Source organism: Arachis stenosperma, chromosome 1 (assembly GCF_014773155.1).
Source record: "Arachis stenosperma cultivar V10309 chromosome 1, arast.V10309.gnm1.PFL2, whole genome shotgun sequence".
Taxonomy (NCBI): domain Eukaryota; kingdom Viridiplantae; phylum Streptophyta; class Magnoliopsida; order Fabales; family Fabaceae; genus Arachis; species Arachis stenosperma.
The window spans coordinates 90,643,577-90,659,867 of record NC_080377.1 but is presented as its reverse complement, the minus strand read 5'-3'; the positions used below and the strand labels follow the sequence as shown (position 1 = coordinate 90,659,867).

General features: G+C 41.2%; 1 non-coding gene across 1 annotated transcript; it reads left to right on the top strand.

Moving 5' to 3' along the window:
• Positions 1–13,174: 13,174 nt before the first annotated feature.
• LOC130949174 (small nucleolar RNA R71) lies at positions 13,175–13,282 on the top strand. Its single transcript, XR_009073341.1, has one exon. It is a non-coding gene; the product is annotated as a small nucleolar RNA R71 (small nucleolar RNA).
• Positions 13,283–16,291: the final 3,009 nt, after the last annotated feature.

Here is a 16,291-nt window from a genome sequence, read left to right as displayed (position 1 = left end):
CTCTTAAAATTTTCGAAAAAAAATTAGTGTTTGATTTCTAAAAATTTTAAGTTTGGTGTCTTTTTGCTATTTCTCTCTTTCCTTTTTTTTTAAAAAATCAAATCTTTTTCATAAAAATTTTTTCAATCATATCTTCTTAATTGCTGTTTTCAAAATCTTTTTTTCACTAATTGATTCAGTTCTCAATTTGCTTTGATCTTATTTTATTTTTAATTTTCGAATTTTATTTTATTTTCCTTTTATTTTATTCTATTGAATTTTGTTTTTTTTTCGGCTATTTCAAAAAAAAAATAAAATAAAATAAAATAAAAATAAACAAAATTTATCTCTTTGCAATCATTTTCATTTCCCTTTTTTCCATTATGGACTTAAGTGGAATTAATCAGTCCAAGAGGACTCTGGGGTCTTATGCTAACCCCATTACAGCTGCATATGGGAGTAGCATCTGTATACCTCCCATCAAAGCAAGCAGCTTTGAGCTAAATCCTCAACTCATTATCATAGTGCAGCAAAATTGCCAGTATTCCGGTCTTCCACAGGAAGAACCTACTGAGTTTCTGGCACAGTTCTTACAAATTGCTGACACAGTACATGATAAAGAGGTAGATCAGGATGTCTACAGACTATTACTGTTTCCATTTGCTGTAAAAGATCAAGCTAAAAGGTGGTTAAATAACCAACCTACAGCAAGCATAAAGACATGGAAACAGTTGTCAGACAAATTCCTGAATCATTTTTACCCTCCAAAGAGGATGACACAGCTAAGGCTGGACATCCAAGGCTTTAAACAAGAGGATCATGAATCCCTTTATAATGCCTGGGAGAGGTATAGAGGTATGCTAAGAAAATGTCCCTCTGAAATGTTTTCAGAGTGGGTACAGTTAGACATTTTTTACTATGGGCTTACAGAAAAAGCTCAGATGTCTTTAGACCACTCAGCTGGTGGATCTATACACATGAGGAAGACAATTGTAGAAGCTCAAGAGCTTATAGACACTGTTGCTAGAAACCAATATCTGTACTCTAGCAATGAGTTCTCTCCAGAAGAGGAAGTCATGACAATAGTCACTGACTCTAATCCTCAAGAACAGATAATGGAGCTTAATCAACAACTACTCCTGATGACAGAACAGTTAGCAGAATTTAAAGAGATGCTCCATGAAACTAAAGTTGCTACTAAAAGCATAGAACTACAGTTGAATCAAGCAAAACAGCAAATATCTAAACAGATAACAGAGGAGTGTCAAGCAGTTCAATTGAGGAGTGGGAAGACCTTGAATAACACTGCTCAAAAGAGCAAAAAGCCAAACAAGGAACAATTGACAGAGGACAACCAAACCACTGTTCAAAATCCCTCTGAGGACAGTGAGAGCCCAGAGAGGAATATTGGCGTTCAAACGCCAGAAAGGGAAGGAAAGCTGGCGTTAAACGCCCATTCCTTGCCCAGTTCTGGCGTTCAAACGCCAGAAAAGGGGGAAAAGTTGGCGTTAAACGCCCATTTTCCACCCAATTCTGGCGTCCAAACGCCAAGGGGGATCAGACACCTGAGAGTGCTGACAGTAATCCCTCTAACAAGGCTTCTTCAACCACTTCTGTACGGAATAAACCTGCAGCATCTAAGGTTGAAGAATATCAAGCCAAGATGCCTTATCCTCAGAAACTCCGCAAAGCGGAACAGGATAAGCAATTTGCCCGCTTTGCAGACTATTTAAGGACTCTTGAAATAAAGATTCCTTTTGCAGAGGCACTTGAGCAAATACCTTCTTATGCTAAGTTCATGAAAGAGATCTTAAGTCATAAGAAGGACTGGAGAGAAACTGAAAAAGTGTTTCTCACTGAAGAATGCAGTGCAGTCATTCTAAAAAGCTTACCAGAAAAGCTTCAAGATCCTGGAAGCTTTCTGATACCATGCACATTGGAGGGCACTTACACCAAGACAGCCTTATGTGATCTTGGAGCAAGTATCAATTTAATACCTGCATCCACTATCAGAAAGCTTGGGTTGATTGGAGAAGTCAAACCAACCAGGATATGCCTCCAACTTGCTGATGGCTCCATTAAACACCCATCAGGCATAATAGAGGACATGATTGTCAAGGTTGGGCCATTTGCCTTCCCAACTGACTTTGTGGTACTGGAAATGGAGGAGCACAAGAGTGCAACCCTCATTCTAGGAAGACCATTCCTAGCAACTGGACGAACTCTCATTGATGTACAAAAAGGGGAAGTAACCTTGAGAGTCAATGAGGATGAGTTCAAGTTGAATGCTGTAAAAGCAATGCAGCATCCAGACACACCAGAGGACTGCATGGGCGCTGACATTATTGACTCTCTGGTAGAAGAGATCAATATGGCTGAAAGCCTAGAATCAGAGCTTGAGGACATCTTCAAAGATGCTCAAACTGATCAGGAAGAGCCAGAGGAGGCAAAGGAATTTTCGAAAATTCCTCAGGAGGAGGATAAGCCTCCTAAGCCTGAACTCAAACCACTACCATCATCCCTGAAATATGCATTTCTGGGAGAGGGTGACACTTTTCCAGTGATTATAAGCTCTGCTTTAAATCCACATGAAGAGGAAGCACTGATTAAAGTGCTAAGGACACACAAGACAGCTCTTGGGTGGTCCATAAGTGATCTCAAGGGCATTAGTCCAGCTAGATGCATGCACAAGATCCTGTTGGAGGATAATGCCAAACCAGTGGTTCAACCACAGAGGAGGCTAAATCCAGCCATGAAGGAGGTGGTGCAGAAAGAGGTCACTAAATTACTAGAGGCTGGGATTATTTATCCTATTTCTGATAGCCCCTGGGTGAGCCCTGTCCAAGTTGTTCCCAAAAAGGGAGGCATGACAGTGGTTCATAATGAAAAAAATGAACTGGTCCCTACAAGGACAGTCACAGGGTGGCGCATGTGTATTGACTACAGAAGGCTCAATACAGCCACCAGAAAGGATCATTTTCCTTTACCATTCATAGACCAAATGCTAGAAAGATTAGCTGGTCATGATTATTACTGCTTTTTGGATGGCTATTCAGGCTATAACCAAATTGCAGTAGATCCCCAGGACCAAGAAAAAACAGCATTCACCTGCCCTTCTGGCGTGTTTGCCTACAGGAGGATGCCTTTTGGTCTGTGCAATGCACCTGCAACCTTTCAGAGGTGCAAGCTCTCTATCTTCTCAGATATGGTAGAAAAATTTCTGGAAGTCTTCATGGATGACTTCTCAGTGTATGGAGACTCATTCAGCTCCTGTCTTAACCACCTATCACTTGTCCTGAAAAGATGCCAAGAGACTAACCTGGTTTTAAACTGGGAGAAATGTCACTTTATGGTGACTGAAGGAATTGTCCTTGGGCACAAAATTTCAAGCAGGGGAATAGAGGTGGATAAGGCAAAGGTAGAGGTAATTGAAAAATTACCACCACCTGCCAATGTTAAGGCAATCAGAAGCTTTCTGGGGCATGCAGGATTCTATAGAAGGTTTATCAAGGATTTTTCGAAAATTGCAAAACCTTTAAGTAACCTGCTAGCTACTGACACGCCATTTGTGTTTGACACACAGTGTTTGCAGGCATTTGAGACCCTGAAAGCTAAGCTGGTCACAGCACCAGTCATCTCTGCACCAGATTGGACATTACCATTTGAACTAATGTGTGATGCCAGTGATCATGCCATTGGTGCAGTGTTGGGACAGAGGCATAACAAACTTCTGCATGTCATTTATTATGCTAGCCGTGTTCTAAATGATGCACAGAAGAATTACACAACCACAGAAAAAGAGTTGCTTGCAGTGGTCTATGCCATTGACAAGTTTAGATCCTACTTAGTGGGATCAAAGGTGATTGTGTACACTGACCATGCTGCTCTTAAATACTTACTCACAAAGCAGGATTCAAAACCCAGGCTTATAAGATGGGTGTTGCTTCTGCAAGAGTTTGATATAGAAATAAGAGACAGAAAAGGGACAGAGAACCAAGTAGCTGATCATCTGTCCAGAATAGAACCAGTAGCTGGGGCGTCCCTCCCTTCTACTGAGATCTCTGAGACTTTCCCAGATGAGCAACTCTTTGCCATTCAGGAAGCTCCATGGTTTGCAGATATTGCAAACTATAAAGCTGTGAGGTTCATACCCAAAGAGTACAGTTATGTGCAGAGAAAGAAACTAATTTCAGATGCCAAGTACTACCTTTGGGATGAACCATATCTCTTTAAGAGATGTGCTGACGGAGTGATCCGCAGGTGTGTACCCAGAGAGGAAGCACGAAGGATCCTATGGCACTGCCATGGATCACAGTATGGAGGGCATTTTGGAAGTGAGCGAACAGCCACTAAAGTTCTCCAGTGCGGCTTCTACTGGCCTACTCTCTATAAAGATTCCCAAGAGTTTGTGCGTAACTGTGACAGTTGCCAAAGAGCTGGTAACCTGCCTCACGGATATGCCATGCCTCAACAAGGGATATTAGAGATAGAATTATTTGATGTATGGGGAATTGATTTCATGGGACCATTCCCACCATCATACTCAAACACTTATATTCTAGTGGCAGTGGATTATGTATCTAAGTGGGTAGAAGCAATTGCTACACCCACTAATGATACCAAAACCGTGCTGAAATTCCTCCAGAAAAACATTTTCAGCAGGTTTGGCGTCCCCAGAGTGCTAATCAGTGATGGGGGCACTCATTTCTGCAATAAATAGCTATACTCTGCTATGGTTAGATATGGAATCAGCCATAAAGTGGCAACTCCGTATCATCCACAGACAAATGGGCAAGCTGAAGTCTCTAACAGAGAGCTAAAAAGAATCCTAGAACGGACTGTGATAGCCCGAAGAAAGGATTGGGCAAAGAGCTTGGATGATGCTCTGTGGGCATACAGAACAGCATTCAAGACTCCTATAGGCACCTCTCCATACCAACTGGTGTATGGGAAGGCCTGTCATTTGCCTGTGGAACTGGAACATAAAGCCTACTGGGCAACCAGATTCCTAAACATGGATGCACAGTTAGCTGGTGAGAAAAGACTGCTCCAGCTAAATGAGCTAGAGGAGTTCAGACTCAATGCCTTTGAAAATGCAAAAATTTATAAGGAAAAGGCAAAGAAGTGGCATGACAAGAGATTGTCAACCAGAGTCTTTGAGCCAGGACAAAAAGTTCTGCTCTTCAACTCCAGGCTCAAACTGTTTCCAGGAAAACTCAAGTCCCGGTGGAGGGGTCCGTATGTGATTACAGGAGTATCACCATATGGATATGTTGAGCTTCAGGATATTGATTCTGACAAGAAGTTCATTGTTAATAGACAGAGAATCAAGCACTATCTTGAAGGAAATTTTGAGCAGGAATGCTCAAAACTGAGACTTGAGTGAGTCTCAGTGAAAGTCCAGCTAAAGACAGTAAAGAAGCGCTTGCTGGGAGGCAACCCAGTCATTAGGAAAGTTGTATGAATTGTTCTTACAGAGGCAAGTATCAAAAATGAAGGAATTCACAGAGTTACAGAAGGATTCAGCTCAAAAAGCAGAGAAAATGAGCTAACTGGCGAAAAAACGCCAGTAAGGGGCATTTTGGGCGTTAAACGCCAGAATGGGTACCATTCTGGGCGTTTAACGCCAGGAATGGTGCCATTTTGGGCGTTTAACGCCAGGTGTGCAGCATCCTGGGCGTTTTGGAAAAACGCCCAGTGATAAAGGATTTCTGGCGTTTAACGCCAGCCAGGGCACCTGGCTGGGCGTTAAATGCCCAAAAAGGGTAGCAAATGGGCGTTAAACGCCAGAATGGGTGCCATTCTGGGCGTTTAACGCCAGAAAGGTGGGGGGACCACATTTTTGTTTTCAACTCAATTTTTTTCAAACTTTCCTCTTTTTAACCATACTCTTCTACATAAATGCACTTCAACCCTTCATCATTCACTTTCAAATCTTCACAAATCAAAACCATTCTTCAAATCTATTTCAAATTAATCTCAAATCTTCTTCAAAAACTCACCCTTTTCTCAATTTCTTTCCATATCTTTTCAAATCTCTCTCTTTTTTTTCGAAAAAAACTCCCCTCCCCACCTTATAAATACACGTTTGGCTCCCTCATTCCACCACACCATTCGAATTTCCTCTTCCTCCCCCTCTCTTCTCTCTTTTATTTTGCTTGAGGACAAGCAAACCTCTAAGTTTGGTGTGCTTTTCCGTGATCACTAAGCCAAAATTCATCAATATCATGGCTCCTAAGGGAAAACAAACCAATTTAAGAGGCAAGAAAGAGAATAATCCAAAGAATCTTTGGAATGAAGAGAAGTTCTTAACCAAAGAACATGAAGACCATTATCATAAAATAATGGGTCTGAGGTCAGTGATCCCGGAAGTTAAATTTGATCTGAAAGAAGATGAATATCCGGGGATCCAAGAGCAAATTCGAAACAGAGGATGGGAAGTTCTAACCAATCCTGAAACAAAGGTTGGAAGGAACATGGTTCAGGAATTCTACTCAAATCTGTGGCTAACAGATAAGCAGAGAATGACTGGAACTGCTTACCATACCTACAGAACCATGGTCAGAGGGAAAGTTATATACTTCCATCTGGACAAAATAAGAGAAATCTTCAAGTTGCCTCAACTGCAAGATGATCCTGATTCCTTTAATAGGAGGATGGTGAGAGTAGATAAGGGGTTGGATCAAGTTCTAGAGGACATATGCCTCCCTGGAACTAAGTGGATAACCAATTCTAAGGGTGTCCCAAACCAACTCAAGAGGGGAGACCTCAAACCAATTGCAAGAGGTTGGCTAGACTTCATTGGGCGTTCCATATTGCCCACTAGCAACCGTTCTGAGGTCACCATCAAGAGAGCAGTGATGATTCATTGCATTATGCTTGGAAAAGAAGTGGAGGTGCATCATGTGATTGCTTGTGAGATCTACACAATTGCAAATAAGAATTCCACTGAAGCCAAATTGGCTTATCCAAGCTTGATTTCCTTGCTCTGTAAATAGGCTGGGGTGAAGATGGGAGTAGATGAGTTCATACCCATTGAACACCCAATCACCAAGAAGTCAATGGAAGGACAAGTGCAAGACAACTCCATCAAGAGGAGGGCGCAGGAATTCCTCCCTGAATTTCCAAGAATTGACTACTGGTCCAACCTAGAAGCATCTATTAACAAGTTGCAAGAGACTATGGAGCAACTGAAGGAAGAACAGCAGAATCAGAACTGCATGCTTTGCAAATTGCTGAAGGAACAAGAGAAGCAGGGGCGTGAAATTCAAGAGATGAAACGCCAAAAGTTCTCCTCTCAAGCTGAGGGAGCATCCACTTCTCAAAATCAAGGTTGTTGAGTCCTAACTCTGTGAAAACCTTTATCATTAGGGGCCTATTTTTTTCGTTTTTCTTGTTTTGTTTTCTATTTTTTAGTTAGTTTCATCTTATATCTATATTTGAGTCTTGTTCTTAGTTCATAATTAATAAAATTTATGCCTTAAAGTTATGAATGTCCTATGAATCCATCACCTTTCTTAAAAGAAAAATGCTTTAATCACAAAAGAACAAGAAGTACAGGGTTTCGAAATTTATCTCTGAAACTAGTTGAATTAGTTTGATGTGGTGACAATACTTTTTGTTTTCTGAATGAATGCTTGAACAGTGCATATGTCTTTTGAATTTGTTGCTTTGAGAATGTTAAAATTGTTGGCTCTTGAAAGAATGAGGAGAAAGAGAACTGTTATTGAGGATCTGAAAAATCATCAAATTGATTCTTGAAGCAAGAAAAGCAGTGAAAAAAAAAAAGAGAAGAAAAAAAAAAGAGAAAAAAAAGAGAAAAAGAAAGGAATAAAGTTGTGATCCAAGGCAAAAGAGTGTGCTTAAGAACCCTGGACACCTCTAATTGGGGACTTTAGCAAAGCTGAGTCACAATCTAAAGAGGTTCACCCAATTATGTGTCTGTGGCATGTATGTATCCGGTGGTAATACTGGAAGACAGAGTGCTTTGGGCCACAGCCAAGACTCATACACTTGCCATGTTCAAGAATCAATATACTTAACTAGGAGAATCAATAACACTATCTGATTTCTGAGTTCTTATAGATGCTAATCATTCTGAACTTCAAAGGAAAGAGTGAGATGCCAAAACTGTTCGGAGGCAAAAAGCTACTAGTCCCGCTCATCTAATTGGAGCTATGTTTCTTTGATATTTTGGAATCTATAGTATGTTCTCTTCTTTTATCCTATTTTGATTTTCAGTTGCTTGGGGACAAGCAACAATTTAAGTTTGGTGTTGTGATGAGCGGATAATTGTACGCTTTTTGGCATTGTTTTTAGTATGTTTTTAATATCTTTTAGTTAGTTTTTAGTATATTTTTATTAGTTTTTAATTAAAATTCAATTTTCTGGACTTTACTATGAGTTTGTGTGTTTTTCTGTGATTTCAGGTATTTTCTGACTGAAATTGAGGGTCCTGAGCAAAAATCTGATCCAGAGACTGAAAAGGACTGCAGATGCTGTTGGATTCTGACCTCCCTGCACTCAAAGTGGATTTTCTGGAGCTACAGAAGCCCAATTGGCGCGCTCTCAACGGCATTGGAAATTAGACATCCTGGGCTTTCCAGCAATATATAATAGTCCATACTTTGCCCAAGATTTGATGGCCCAAACCGGCGCTCAAAGTCACCTACAGAAATCCCAGCGTTAAACGCCGGAACTGGCATAAAATTTGGAGTTAAACGCCCAAACTGGCATGGAAGCTGGCGTTTAACTCCAGAAAAGGTCTCTACACGAAATTCCTTCATTGCTCAGCCCAAGCACACACCAAGTGGGCCCGGAAGTGGATTTTTCTGTCATTTACTCATTTCTGTAAACCTTAGGATACTAGCTTTTACTACTTATAGGATCTTTTGACATTGTATCCGTACCTTATGACCTCATAACATTTTTTACACGTTTCTTTCCACAGTATGAGTCTCTAAACCCCATGGTTGGGGGTGAGGAGCTCTGCTGTGTCTGATGGATTAATGCAATTACTACTGTTTCTTATTCAATCATGCTTGCTTCCACTCTAAGATAATACTTGTTCTTAATCCGGATGAATGTGATGATCCGTGACAATCATCATCATTCTCAACCATGAACATGTGCCTGACAACCACCTCTGTTCTATCTTAGATTGAGTAATTATCTCTTAGGTTCTTTAATCGGAATCTTCGTGGTATAAGCTAGAACTGATGGCGGCATTCAAGAGAATCCGGAAGGTCTAAACCTTGTCTGTGGTATTCTGAGTAGGATTCAATGACTGGATGACTGTGACGTGCTTCAAACTCCTGAGGGCGGGGCGTTAGTGACAGACGCAAAAGAATCACTGGATTCTATTCCGGCCTGATTGAGAACCGACAGATGAATTCCGCTATGCTGTGACAGAGCATATGCAATCGCTTTCACTGAGAGGATGTGAGGTAGCCACTGACAACGGTGAAACCCTACACACAGCTTGCCATGGAAGGAGACTTGCGTGTTTGAAGAAGAAGACAGTAGGAAAGCAGAGATTCGGAAGATGGAGCATCTCCAAAGCCTCAGCCTATTCTCAATTACTGCAATACAAGTAACCATTTCATGTTCTTTTGCTTTTGACAATCAATCCTGATAATTTCTGATATCCTGACTAAGATTTACAAGATAACCATAGCTTGCTTCAAGCCGACAATCTCCGTGGGATCGACCCTTGCTCACGCAAGGTATTACTTGGACGACCCAGTGCACTTGCTGGTTAGTTGTGCGGGATTGCAAAAGTGTTATTGCAATTTCGTGCACCAGGCTTGTCCTCATCAATGGGGGTATCTCCTTCTATGTCAACTCCAACTGAATAACAGAGGTGACAAATGAGGTGAGGAAAGGCTAACCTTGCTAAGGTAGAGGACTTGTCCGCCACCTTATAGAGTTCTTGGGCTATAACCTCATGAACTTCCACTTCTTCTCCAATCATGATGCTATGAATCATGATGGCCCGGTCTAGAGTAACTTCGGACCGGTTGCTAGTGGGAATGATTGAGCGTTGAATGAACTCCAACCATCCTCTAGCCATGGGCTTGAGGTCATGCCTTCTCAATTGAACCGGCTTGCCTCTTGAATCTCTCTTCCATTGTGCGCCCTCTTCACATATAACTGTGAGGACTTGGTCCAACCTTTGATCAAAGTTGACCCTTCTAGTGTAAGGATGTTCATCTCCTTGCATCATGGGCAAATTGAATGCCAACCTTACACTTTCCGGACTAAAATCCAAGTAATTCCCCCGAACCATAGTAAGATAATTCTTTGGATCCGGGTTCACACTTTGATCATGGTTCTTGGTGATCCATGCATTGGCATAGAACTCTTGAACCATCAAGATTCCGACTTGTTGAATGTGGTTGGTAAGCACTTCCCAACCTCTTCTTCGGATCTCATGGCGGATCTCCGGATATTCGCCCCTTTTGAGTGAAAAGGGGACCTCGGGGATCACCTTCTTCAAGGCCACAACTTCATAGAAGTGGTCTTGATGCACCCTTGAGATGAATCTATCCATCTCCCATGACTCGGAGGTGGAAGCTTTTGCCTTCCCTTTCCTCTTTCTAGAGGTTTCTCCGGCCTTGGATGCCATAAATGGTTATTGAAAACGAAAAAGCAACGCTTTTACCACACCAAACTTAAAAGGTTTGCTCGTCCTCGAGCAAAAAAAGAAAGAAGAGAGTAGAAGAAGAAGAAATGAGGGAGAAGGGGATGGCTTTGTATTCGGCCAAAGAAGGGGAGAAGTGGTGTTTAGGATGTGTGAAAATGAAGGAGTTAAGAAGGGTATTTATAGGAGAGAGGGGAGATGGAGTTCGGCCATTATGGGTGGGTTTGGGAGGGAAAGTGGTTTGAATTTGAAGGGTGAGGTTGGTGGGGTTTTGTGAAGGATGGATGTGAGTGGTGAAGAGAAAGATGGGATTTGATAGGTGAAGGGTTTTTGGGGAAGAGGTATTGAGGTGATTGGTGAATGGGGGAAGAAGAGAGAGGGTGGTGGTGGGGTTGGTGGGGGTCCTGTGGGGTCCACAGATCCTGTGGTGTCAAGGAAAAGTCATCCCTGCACCAAATGTTGCTCAAAATCACGTTTTGAGTCATTTCTGGCGTTAAACGCCGGGCTGGTGCCCATTCCTGGCGTTTAACGCCAGGTTCTTGCCCTTTTCTGGCGTTTAACGCCAGTCTGGTGCCCCTTTCTGGCGTTAAACGCCCAGAATGGTGCCAGACTGGGCGTTAAACGCCCAACTGCTAGCCTCACTGGCGTTTAAACGCCAGTGGGTTCTTCCTCCAGGGTGTGCTATTTTCTTCCTGTTTTTCATTTTGTTTTTGCTTTTTCAATGGATTTTGTGACTTCTTATGATCATCAACCTACAAAAAACATAAAATAACAAAGGGAAATAGATAAAATATAATCATTGGGTTGCCTCCCAACAAGCACTTCTTTAATGTCAGTAGCTTGACAGAGGGCTCTCATGGAGCCTCACAGATACTCAGAGCAATATGGGAACCTCCCAACACCAAACTTAGAGTTTGAATGTGGGGGTTCAACACCAAACTTAGAGTTTGGTTGTGGCCTCCCAACACCAAACTTAGAGTTTGACTGTGGGGGCTCTGTTTGTCTCTGATTTGAGAGAAGCTCTTCATGCTTCTTCTCCATGGTGACAGAGGGATATCCTTGAGCCTTAAACACCAAGGATTTTTCATTCACTTGAATGATCAGTTCACCTTTATCAACATCAATCACAGCCTTTGCTGTGGCTAGGAAGGGTCTGCCAAGGATGATGGATTCATCCATGCACTTCCCAGTCTCTAGGACTATGAAATCAGTAGGGATGTAATGGTCTTCAACTTTTACCAAAACATTCTCTACAAGTCCATGAGCTTGTTTTCTTGAGTTGTCTGCCATCTCCAATGAGATTCTTGCAGCTTGTACCTCAAAGATCCCTAGCTTCTCCATTACAGAGAGAGGCATGAGGTTCACACTTGACCCTAAGTCACACAGGGCCTTCTTGAAGGTCATGGTGCCTATGGTACAAGGTATGGAAAACTTCCCAGGATCTTGTCTCTTTTGAGGTAATTTCTGCCTAGACAAGTCATCCAGTTCTTTGGTGAGCAAGGGAGGTTCATCTTCCCAAGTCTCATTTCCAAATAACTTTTTATTTAGCTTCATGATTGCTCCAAGGTATTTAGCAACTTGCTCTTCAGTGACATACTCATCCTCTTCAGAGGAAGAATACTCATCAGAGCTCATGAAAGGCAGAAGTAAGTCCAATGGAATCTCTATGGTCTCATTTTGAGCCTCAGATTCCCATGGTTCCTCATTGGGGAACTCAGAAGAGGTTGGTGCACGCCCATTGAGGTCTTCCTCAGTGGCGTCCACCTCCTCTCTTTCCTCTCCATATTCGGCCATGGTTATGGCTTTGCACTCTCCTTTTGGATTTTCTTCTATATTACTTGGGAGAGTACTAGGAGGGAGTTCAGTAACTTTCTTGCTCAGCTGTCCCACTTGTGCCTCCAAATTCCTAATGGAGGACCTTGTTTCAGTCATGAAACTTTGAGTGGTTTTGATTAGATCAGAGACCATGGTTGCTAAGTCAGAGGGGTTCTGCTTAGAATTCTCTGTCTGTTGCTGAGAAGATGATGGAAAAGGCTTGCCATTGCTAAACCTGTTTCTTTCACCATAATTGTTATTGTAACCTTGTTGAGGTCTTTCTTGATTCTTCCATGAGAAATTTGGGTGATTTCTTCATGAAGAATTGTAGGTGTTTCCATAGGGTTCTCCTAGGTAATTCACCTCTTCCATTGAAGGGTTCTCAGGATCATATGCTTCTTATTCAGATGAAACATCCTTAGTACTGCCAGGTGCATTTTGCATTCCAGACAGACTTTGAGAAATCAAATTGACTTGTTGAGTCAATATCTTATTCTGAGCCAGTATGGCATTCAGAGTATCAATCTCAAGAACTCCTTTCTTCTGACTTGTCCCATTGTTCACAGGATTCCTTTCAGAAGTGTACTTGAATTGGTTATTTGCAACCATCTCAATTAGTTCCTGAGCCTCTGTAGGCGTCTTCTTCAGATGAAGAGATCCTCCAGCAGAGCTATCCAAAGACATCTTGGATAGTTCAGAGAGACCATCATAGAAAATACCTATGATGCTCCATTCAGAAAGCATGTCTGAGGGACATTTTCTGATTAATTGTTTGTATCTTTCCCAAGCTTCATAGAGGGATTCTCCATCCTTCTGTCTGAAGGTTTGGACTTCCACTCTAAGCTTACTCCATTTTTGAGGTGGAAAGAACTTTGCCAAGAAGGCATTGACTAGCTTTTCCCAAGAGTCCAGGCTATCTTTAGGTTGTGAGTCCAACCATATTCTAGCTCTGTCTCTTACAGCAAAAGGGAATAGCATCAGTCTGTAGACCTCAGGGTCAACCCCATTAGTCTTGACTGTGTCACAGATTTGCAAGAACTCAGCTAAAAGCTGATGAGGATCTTCCATTGGAAGTCCATGGAATTTGCAATTCTGTTGCATTAGAGAAACTAATTGAGGCTTAAGCTCAAAGTTGTTTGCTCCAATGGCAGGGATAGAGATGCTTCTCCCATAGAAGTTGGGAGTAGGTGCAGTAAAGTCACCCAGCACCTTCCTTGCATTGTTGGCATTGTTGTTGTTTTCGGCTGCCATGTGTTCTTCTTCTTTGAAGAATTCGGTCAGGTCCTCTAAAGAGAGTTGTGCTTTGGCTTCTCTTAGCTTTCTCTTCAAGGTCCTTTCAGGTTCAGGGTCAGCTTCAACAAGAATGCCTTTGTCTCTGCTCCTGCTCATATGAAAGAGAAGAGAACAAGAAGATGTGAAATTCTCTATGTCACAGTATAGAGATTCCTTGAGGTGTCAGAGGAAACGAAAAATAGAAGAAGGAGGTAGAAGAATTCGAACTTGATTAGATAGAGTTCGAATTGTGCATTAAGAAGGAGTAGTACTCCATAAATAGAAGGATGTGGGAAGAAGGGAAGAGGATTTTCGAAAATTAATTAAAAAGATGTCAAAAACATTTTGAAAAATTGATTGATAATTTTCGAAAATTCAAAGTGGAAAAGAAATCAAGTGATTTTTGAAAAGGATTTTGAAATTAGAGATTAAAAAGATTTGATTGAAGACTTATTTTGAAAAAGATGTGATTAAAAAGATATGATTGAAAAGATTTGATTTGAAAACAATTTTAAAAGACATGTGTTGAAAACAAAAATTTTTTTTTTTAAAAGATTTGATTTTGAAAATTAATGACTTGCCTAACAAGAAAAGATATGATTCAAACATTAAACCTTTCTCAACAGAAAAGGTAACAAACTTGGGATGTTCAATCAAATCATTAATTGTTAGTAAGTATCTTTGAAAAAGGAAAGAAATTGATTTTGAAAACATTTGATTGAAAAGATATGATTTGAAAAAGATTTGATTTTGAAAAACTTTGAAAACTTAAAAAAAAATTGATTTGAAAAAAAACAAAATCTTCCCCCTTTGCCATCCTGGCGTTAAACGCCCAGAATGGCATCCATTCTGGCGTTTAACGCCCAAAATGCACCCTTTTTGGGCGTTAAATGCCCAACCAGGTACCCTGGCTGGCGTTTAAGCGCCAGTCTGTCCTTCTTCACTGGGAGTTTTGAACGCCCAGCTTTTTCTGTGTAATTCCTCTGCAGTATGTTCTGAATCTTCAATTCTTTGTATTATTGACTTGAAAAGACACAACTAAAAAAATATTTTTGGATTTTTAATAATCAAAATGCAACAAGAGTCAAATAACAATGCATGCAAGACACCAAACTTAGCAGTTTGTATACTACTGACACTATATGAGACACATAACACTCAAGTCAAAAGAATTCAAAGATCAGAGTAAGAAATCATTATTTGAAGATCCTTAAGACACATGAATGTATGCAATTGACACCAGACTTAAGATGAGACACTAGACTCAAACAAGAAACATAAAATATTTTTGGTTTTTATGATTTTGTAAATTTTTTTTTGTGTTTTGTTTGTTTTTTTTTTCGAAAATTACATGAAAATAGAAAATAAAGGTTTCAGAATTCTTAATTTGGATTCCAGGAATCATTGCAATGCTAGTCTAAGACTCCGGTCCAGGAATTAGACATGGCTTCACAGCCAGCCAAGCTTTCAAAGAAAGCTTCGGTCCAAAACACTAGACATGGCCAATGGCCAGCCAAGCCTTAGCAGATCATTGCTCCAATAGCAAGATTGATAGAGATCAACAAGCTCTTGTGATGATTAGTTGAAACCTCGGTCCAATAAGATTAGACATGGCTTCTCAGCCAGCCAGATTTCAACAGATTATCTTGAAACACTAGAATTCATTCTTAAGAACTCTTGAAAAAAAATTACCTAATCTAAGCAACAAGATGAACCGTCAGTTGTCCATACACAAAACAATCCCCGGCAACGGCGCCAAAAACTTGGTGCGCGAAATTGTGAACAATACTTTTCACAACTCTCATAATCCCCGGTAATGAACCCCAAAAACTTGGTGTTTCAATACCATGGCATAAACACAACTTCGCACAACTAACCAGCAAGTGCACTGGGTCGTCCAAGTAATAAACCTTACGCGAGTAAGGGTCGATCCCACGGAGATTGTTGGTATGAAGCAAGCTATGGTCACCTTGTAAATCTTAGTCAGGCAGACTCAAATGGATATAAGTAATAAACGCATAAAGCATAAAGATAAAGATAGAGATACTTATGTATATCATTGGTGAGAGCTTCAGACAAGCGAATGAAGATGCCTTCCCTTCCGTCTCTCTGCTTTCCTACAGTCTTCATCCAATCCTTCTTACTCCTTTCCATGGCAAGCTTATGCAAGGGTTTCACCGTTGTCAGTGGCTACCTCCCATCCTCTCATTGGAAATGTTCAACGCACCCTGTCACAGCACGGCTATCCATCTGTCGGTTCTCAATCAGGCCGGAATAGAATCCAGTGATTCTTTTGCGTCTGTCACTAACGCCCCGCCTTCAGGAGTTTGAAGCACGTCACAGTCATTCAATCATTGAATCCTACTCAGAATACCACAGACAAGGTTAGACCTTCCAGATTCTCTTGAATGCCGCCATCAGTTCTCGCCTATACCACGAAGACTCTGATCTCACGGAATGGCTGGCTCATTTGTCAGGCGAGCACTCGGTTGTCAGGCGATCAACCATGCATCGTGTTATCAAGAATCCAAGAGATATTCACTAGAGCTTTGATTGCTTGTAGAACAAGTGTGGTTGTCAGTC